At 36.0% G+C, this 8,714-nt stretch overlaps 1 long non-coding RNA gene across 1 annotated transcript; it reads left to right on the top strand.

Moving 5' to 3' along the window:
• The first annotated feature begins 1,366 nt into the window (after positions 1 to 1,366).
• Positions 1,367 to 8,229, top strand: LOC131948950 (uncharacterized). Its single transcript, XR_009388095.1, has 3 exons — positions 1,367 to 1,498; positions 5,557 to 5,616; positions 7,910 to 8,229. It is a non-coding gene; the product is annotated as an uncharacterized LOC131948950 (long non-coding RNA).
• The last annotated feature ends 485 nt before the right edge of the window (positions 8,230 to 8,714 follow it).

Genomic DNA, 8,714 nt, shown 5'->3' with positions numbered 1-8,714 from the left:
CGAAGTTCGGTGTGGAAAGGCGGTATAAGGCATATCTAATGTAACTGTTATGATTGTTTTTAAATGCTAGTTATGGTTCTACAAAAAGTAAAATAATAATTATCCATTTGCTAAACTTAAAATACTATGTTTAATGTATGTCAAAAACAAGTAATTATTATTTTACTTAAATCAAATGTGTATATAAATACAATTGTTAAAACAACTAGAAATTACGTAATAATTGCTGTATTATCAAGTGCTTGTAAGGCTAGTGCAGATATTATATGACACTCAATGTCAAAATTTTGATCCATCCCTATACCCATAAAGTGAAATACAATAGCGCCTGTATAAAATTTGGTTGTACAAAATTATTTTTTTATTCAAAATAGTAAGTGGTAACTACACTATGTGACACAAAAATATTTTTTTTAAATCCGAATAAAAGTTTTATATTGTTCAAAATTAAAAGAAAAATTGATGTGTAACTAGTGGCATTGTCAGTATGTAACAATATTGTGTGGTAAAAATGTATCAAATTAAAAATAACCAAAACTCAAAGACAAGATATACACCATCACTCTACACTTTATAATACAAATACAAAGAAACACCTCTATCCAATAACATAATGTTATAAAAATAATTTCACAATTTTACAAAAAAAAAAAAAAATTCTAACTTTAATTTTTAACAGACGATACATGGAGCTGTGCTTTTATCAATGCAACTAACAAATAGAAAAGAGATATATAATATAAATAATATACACAATATAAAGTTTGGTGAAAATATACAACTCGTTTATGAATTAATAAACTAATATGTTGTGAAACCATTCGAACCCCAAGGATCAAGGGTTCGGCTGATGCCAGGACACGCACCTGACTCATATAATTCACGATCACATTTTGTCACAGAGGACGATAATACTATGAGTAAGGGTTCGGTGAATGCGCAATATTAAACTGGTAGGGTTCGGTATATCCAAAAAAGTTTGAGAACCACTGGGCAATAAAAAAGAATTGGAAGTAACGTGTAGAACACAAAAAAGATATATTTAACGACTGTTAAACTTTTAAGTGATTGTGTTTTATTTGTATGTGTTGTTGTTTTTTTATAGTGTTGTAAAAAAATATTAACTTTGATTTATGAATTATTTAAAAAAATAAATACATGTATTTTTTTACATTTTTTTTTTATTGATATGTTGCAGGCCTAAACAATTGTGTTTTGTAACATAAAAAAGATTATCGAAAATCGCTGTGTTGTCTCCCCTTAAACTTCATGTCCTAGATTCCTCAAGGTGTTGCTTAATTGCTCATGCATTGCTTAATTAATCATTTTAATTACTCTTGTTGGCAGCTAATTAAAATGCACCATTCCAAAGTTAATTGCTTTTATGAGGCAGATACACTACCAGCATCTCGTAAACTGGTGTGACACAAAGGTTAGTGAAAGACAATCAAGATGCGATCAGTGTACTTTGTGGTGATGCTGTTGTCGGTGTTTCTTGGTGAGTACTGTCATGTTAACTGTTAGTGTGTACCCCAGAGGCGTAGCGACCCTTCCAGAGACAAATTTTAAATTTGGCGCCCCCCTCGGGAGCAACATTTCAAACTTTCGAATAGAACCCACCCCCCCCCCCCCCCCCCCCCAAACTTTCGATTTGCATCCCCCACCCATATAATTTTTTAAAATTTATAATGCAAAACTGCAACTAAAATTATATTTTAATTTGTTTTTCCAACCTATTTTGGCGCCCCCTAAGGTCGGCGCTCGGGGACATATGTGCCCCCCCCCTTGCTACGCCTCTGGTGTACCCTCACATTACCTATGAGTTAGTGCCACCGTTTTACCTGTAAGTACCATCGTTGTACCTGTGTGCTAGTACGCTCGTTTTACTTAAGTGCTAGTTTTAACGTATGTTATTACGTTAGTTTTACGTATGAATACATTGTTACATTACTTAAACAGACACAGTTCTTTCAGTTAACTCTAGTACTTTATTCTTATATATCTGAGCTTAGACGACACGTCATGTCTCTGACTCTACCTTTCATTAACTGCTAACACGTATACATTAACTACACATCGCGGATGACACAGTGAACACTCAGGGGACGTAACCGTGATAAACACAATTCAAGGGACGTAACAATCACTAACATGACATAATTTAACATTCGTACCCTTGTTTTACCTGTGAGCTAGTACACTCGTTTTACCTGTGAGCTAGTACACTGGTTTTACCTGTGTGCTAGTACTCTAGTTGTACCTGTGAGCTAGTACACTCGTTTTACCTGTGAGCCAGTAAACTCGTTTTACCTGTGTGCTAGTACTCCAGTTGTACCTGTAAGCTAGTACCTTTGTTTTACCTGTGTGCTAATACCATCGTTTTAACTGTGTGCTAGTATGCTAGTTTTACCTGTGTTGTAGTACTCTAGTTTTAACCGTGTGCTAATACGCTAATGTTACCTATGGGATATTCCCGTAATGTTACCTGTGGGATAGTACCCTAGTGTTACTTATTGGATAATCCCCTAATATTACCTGTGGGATAGTCCTCTAATGTTACCTGTAGGATAGTCCCCTAGTGTTACCTATGGGATAGTCCCCTAGTGTTACCTGTGTGATAGTCCCCTAATGTTACCTGTAGGATAGTCCCCTAGTGTTACCTATGGGATAGTCCCCTAGTGTTACTTATGGGATAGCCCCCTAGTGTTACTTATGGGATAGCCCCCTAGTATTATCTGTGGGATAGTCCCCTAATATTACCTGTAGGATAGTCCCCTAGTGTTACCTGTAGGATAGTCCCCTAGTGTTACCTGTGGGATAGTCCCCTAGTGTTACTTATGTGATAGTCCCCTAGTATTATATGTAGGATAGTCCCCTAATATTACCTGTAGGATAGTCCCCTAGTGTTACCTGTGGGATAGTCCCCTAGTGTTACTTATGGGATAGTCCCCTAGTGTTATATGTAGGATAGTCCCCTAGTGTTACTTATGGGATAGTCCCCTAGTGTTACTTATGGGATAGTCCCCTAGTGTTATATGTAGGATAGTCCCCTAGTGTTACTTATGGGATAGTCCCCTAGTGTTACTTATGGGATAGCCCCCTAGTGTTATCTGTGGGATAGTCCCCTAGTATTATACGTAGGATAGTCCCCTAGTGTTACTTATGGGATAGTCCCCTAGTGTTACTTATGGGATAGCCCCCTAGTGTTATCTGTGGGATAGTCCCCTAGTATTATACGTAGGATAGTCCCCTAGTGTTACTTATGAGATAGTCCTCTAGTATTATCTGTGGGTTAGTCACCTAATTATACCTGTGGGATAGTAACCTAGTGTTACTTGTTACTAACCCCATATTACCTGTGAAGGAATACCGTCATGTTACTTATCACATGTAAACTAATATCCTCATATTATCTGTGTGTTGGTACCCCCTTTTCCTTTTTAATAGGAGCCCTCCTTTTACCTGTAAGTAAGTAACCTCGTCTCACCTGTTTACATGTTAAAGTCATGTTTCGCTGCCTAGAACTATAAAGTTTCCGGTACAGTGTGGTAGAATGGTAGAGCGTTTAATTGTAAGCCCGAAGGTCTCGATTTCGGATCTCAGTTCGGATTCGAGACTGAAGGACGTCACTGAGTCCACCCAGCTCTAATTGGTGCCTGACTCGCGTTACGGAAAAAATAGTCGAATGGGCTAACCACACTATTCCTTCATATGGCGAGGTCATTGAACACAATTTTTACACGTATCTTGTTGAGTTACAAAAAATAGAATATTTTAATTTATCATAATTAATTCACTAGTGAAGTGCTAATGCTAATTAATCATATTTTCAAAAGAATAAGAAACACAAATGTTTTAATACATATCGTAACGATGTGAAATAGCTTTATTTTTTTTTAATTCAGACTTGTCAAGCAAAAATAAAACCAAATAATAGGTATAAACACTAGGAAAAATATAAGTTATTGTTAAACCGTTTATAAATTAAATGCATGCGAATATATATTATGCTGGTTCACAGAAAGATGCGCAGTCGGAAAACTGCGCAAATAGAAAATTGGGCAAATGCAAACTAATTATACTAATACACTTTAATTTTGTCATATTTCGGGCAAACATCTTTTTACACAAGAGGTCATGCTTCGTTAATGTCAATAAATGCTCGATTGAAGAAAAAAAATCCGTTTGCGTACATTTTGGTGCGCAATTTTCCTTTGCATAGTTTTCCGTTTCGTAGTTTTCCGTTGCGCACCTATCCGGTCACCAGGAAACAATTCGCACTGGTATAAAACAAACCAATAGTTTGAGACAGGCGAACATATGATCCAGAGGTGTAGCGATGGGGGGGGGGGGGGGGTCAGGGGGTACATATGTCCCCGGGCGCAGACCTTAGGGGCGCCAAAATATGTTGTTAAAACAAATTAAAATGTCATGTTAGCTGCATTTTTGCAATAGAAATAGTTTGTGGGGGGGGGGATGCAAATCAAAAGTTTGAGAGGGGGGGGGATGCAAATTTAAAATTTGCTCCCGAGCTTGGCGCCAAATTAAAAGTTTGTCCCTGGGCGCCGGGAAGGGTCGCTACGCCTCTGATATGATCTTCTAACACATGAACTAAATGTGAAGGCACGCGAACTTAGTAGTTGATGGCATTCAAACCTCACCTAAACACACGAAGTATCACGTAAATACATTCAAACCTCATCTAAAAACACAAAATAATCACACACAACACACAAGATGATAACATACGGACCTTTCATGCAGATAAATCATACACGTGTATATTGGTATCTGTATAACATTTATTCATTATTTTTAATGAGACATTAAACAAGAAACAAGAAGTATTTTGAAATGTATTACGTTATATAAACAGATCTCGACAACTACCTAACTCATATATCACAATATAATAAATTGTAAACCCAGGGGCGTAGCGAGGGGGGGGGGGGCGGGGGGGTGCGGACCGCACCGGGTGACACCATTTATGGGAGTGACACCAAGGCAAAAAATAGCAAAATATATAGAGAAAAACTTGAGGGGGGGGGGTGCAAATCGAAAGTATGAGGGGTGGGGGTGCAAATCGAAAACTTGAAGGGGGGGGGGGGTGCAAATCGAAAACTTGAAAGTTTGTCCCCGGGAAGGGTCGCTACGCCTCTGGGGGGTGACACCATTAAGTGCCGCACCGGGTGACACCCGACCTCGCTACGCCACTGGGTAAACCACCTACATGGAACGGAGCGGCATCGCGAAAGAGAGCTAGACTTCTAACACGATAGTTCATATCTAAGGAACGTCTCTGAGTCTACCCAGCTCTGATGTGTACCTAACTCACTTTAGGGAAACAAAGGCGGCTTGGCATAGCGCTGACCACACTATTTCTTCATATGCCGAGGTCTATGAATCAGATGAACTCTACTTCATCTGCCCCATGTGTCTGAGTACATACGGAAATGATAATGAAACTACCTGCAACTCTATTAGTGCTATTTAATGTGTGCAATATGAAAACTCAATATTTAAAACAATATGGCTTAATTTTTTTTTGTCTTTCAGTTCTGCCAATCGAACAGACCTTCGCTTTTAAATTTTATAAGAGGGAGTGTAGAAAAGATGGTAATTCATTTGACTATTCTAAATATTTCTTAATGAGACACTATGGCCATCACGTGTGATGAAACGTGAAAGGTTTGAGTTAAGTTCCTGGGCTTAAGGGAGTAGGAATAGACTGAGTCCACTCAGCTCTAATGGGTACCTAATCTAAATGTGTAATGTAATTCGTATGACAAAAAGGCAGATGAACTCTATTGTTGTGTCTACAGTTAGGCTAATTAGTACACCAAACAAACAGATGAACTCTACTTCACCATGCAACATGTGTCTACACGTTAGGCTAATTAGTACACCAAACAGATGAACTCTACTTTCAACTGCTTATATTCAATACTATAATATGAAAGTGAGTGTTATAGGTGGTTCCTAAACGGCATTTATTTTAAAAAAATAAAACTATAATTTTATCGCTTACATTACTTTAAAAAAAAAAATTAAAATTAGTTTGAGTATGATTACATAGACTTTTCAAGCCTATTCTCAGTCTTTTGATATTTAAAAAAAAATGTTATCGCTTACATTACTTTTTAAATATTTTTTTATTTAGTATGATTACATAGACTTTTCAAGTCTCTTGGTATTTAAAAAAAATAAAACTATAATTTTATCGCATTCCATATTTTAAAAAATATTTTTTTAAACATTTAGTATGATTACATCGACTTTTCAAGCCCATTCTCAGACTATTGGTATTTAAAAAATAATTTTTATCGCTTAGATGTCATCCATAAAAGACGTCACGCTTTTTTGACGATTGTTACCTCCCCCCCCTCCCCTCCGTCACACGTCGTCACAAAAAGCCAGGCCCCCACCTAAAAATAACGTCACACCTCAAACTACAACCCCCCCCCCCCCCTCAAAGTTGCAGTTGAATTTTTTTTTCAACATCGATATTTTTCTAAAATCTTGTCTGAACTCTGTCAAATTAGAGTATTTTAATAAACTCCTATTAAAATTTATTAAAACAAATTTCTAAAACGTGAAATAACGTCTTAAATTCGTTTTCTAACATTTCTTTTTTACAATGCAAAAGTGTGACGTCGCACCATCTGACCCCCCCACCCCCCCTCCCCCCTCATCACACACCGTCACAAAATTACCGAACCCCCTCCCCCCTACGAGTGTGACGTCATTTATGGACGACCCCTTACATTACTTCTTCAATATTTTTTAAAAAAATTTAGAATGATAACATAGACTTTTCCAGCCTATTTTCAATCTCTTGGTATTTTAAAAAATAAAACTTTTATCACTTACATTACTTTTTAAATATTTTTAAAAATTTAGCATGATAACTTAGGGGTCATCCATAAATGACGTCACGCTTTTTTGAAGATTTTTACCCCATCCCCCCTCCCCTCCGTCACACGACGTCACAAAAAGCCAGACCCCCCCTTAAAATGACGTCACACCTCAACCTACAACCCCCCTCAAAATTGCAGTTGAATTTTTTTTAAACATCGATATGTTTCTAAAATCTTGTCTAAACTATTACAATTTATTATAACAGTTATCTAAAACGCGAAATAACGTCTAAAATTCGTTTTCTAACATTGATGTATTATAATGCAAAAGTGTGACGTCGCACCATCTGAACCTCTCACCCCCCACCCCCACCCCCCTCATCACACACCGTCACAAAATTACCGAACCCCCCTCCTCCCTACGAGTGTGACGTCATTTATGGACGACCCCTTACATTACTTCTTAAATATTTAAAAAAAAATAGAATGATAACATAGACTTTTCCAGCCTATTTTCAATCTCTTGGTATTTTAAAAAATAAAACTTTTATCGCTTACATTACTTTTTAAATATTTTTTAAAAATTTAGTATGATTACATAGACTTTTCCAGCCTATTCTCAATCTCTTTTTATTTAAAAACATAAAACTTTTATCGCTTGCATTACTTTTTAAATATTTAAAAAAAAATTATTATGATTACATATACTTTTCCAGCCTGTTCTTAATCTCTTGGTATTTAAAAAAAAATGTTATCGCTTACATTACTTTTTAAATATTTTAAAATTTAGTATGATAACATAGACTTTTCCAGCCTATTCTCAATCTCTTTTTATTTAAAAACATAAAACTTTTATCGCTTGCATTACTTTTAAAATATTTTTAAAAAAATTATTATGATTACATATACTTTCCCAGCCTGTTCTTAATCTTTTGGTATTTAAAAAAAAATGTTATCGCTTACATTACTTTTTAAATATTTTAAAATTTAGTATGATAACATAGACTTTTCCAGCCTATTCTCAGTCCCTTGGTACGCTTATCTCTCGGCAGCACGCTGTGTGAGAACTAAAGATTGCCGCGGCTACATCAACAACACTTACAGGGTAATATGTCTCAAGGGATGCTGTAGCTATTATTATTGACCGGGCGCCATCCAAAACTGACTTTGACCTTCACGCAGATGGATTTGGATTTTTTTAAAGCATGTGTTTGCTTTATAATCTATTCAAGTTTTTAAAAATAAATTCTAATTAAAATTGAAAAAGGAAACTGTTTTTGTTTTTGAAGTTCATGTTAGTGTACATTTTAAAAATAAATCCTAATTAAAATTGAAAAAGAAAACTTTTTTTGTTTTTGAAGTTCATGTTTGTTTACATCAGGTTTATGCATGGCTGATAAATTTGTTTGAATGTTAGTTTAGTAACATGCCTGTTTGGCTGATAAATTCATTTGAATGTTAGTTTAGTAACATATGCCTGTTTGGCTGATAAATTTGTTCCAATGTTGGTCCAGTGAATGCTGCCTGCTGTGCTGATAAATTTGTTTGAATGCTAGTTTAGTAACATATGCCTGTTTGGCTGATAAATTCATCTGAATGTTAGTTTAAAAACATATGCCTGTTTGGCTGATAAATTTGTTCCAATGTTGGTCCAGTGAATGCTGCCTTCTGGGCTGATACATTTGTTTGAATGCTAGTTTAGTAACATATGCCTGTTTGGCTGATAAATTTATTCAAATGTTGGTCTGATCAATTTGTTCGTGTTGGTTTAGAAAAATCTGGCAACAAAAACATGAGGCCAAGCAAGCCACATAAACTTATGGTCAAAATTTGCAAAATTAATTTGAGGGTCATACT

This window comes from Physella acuta, unplaced genomic scaffold (genome assembly GCF_028476545.2).
Source record: "Physella acuta isolate Inbredline_101_S28 unplaced genomic scaffold, ASM2847654v3 ptg000666l, whole genome shotgun sequence".
Taxonomy (NCBI): domain Eukaryota; kingdom Metazoa; phylum Mollusca; class Gastropoda; family Physidae; genus Physella; species Physella acuta.
This window is presented reverse-complemented; position numbering and strand designations above follow the sequence as displayed.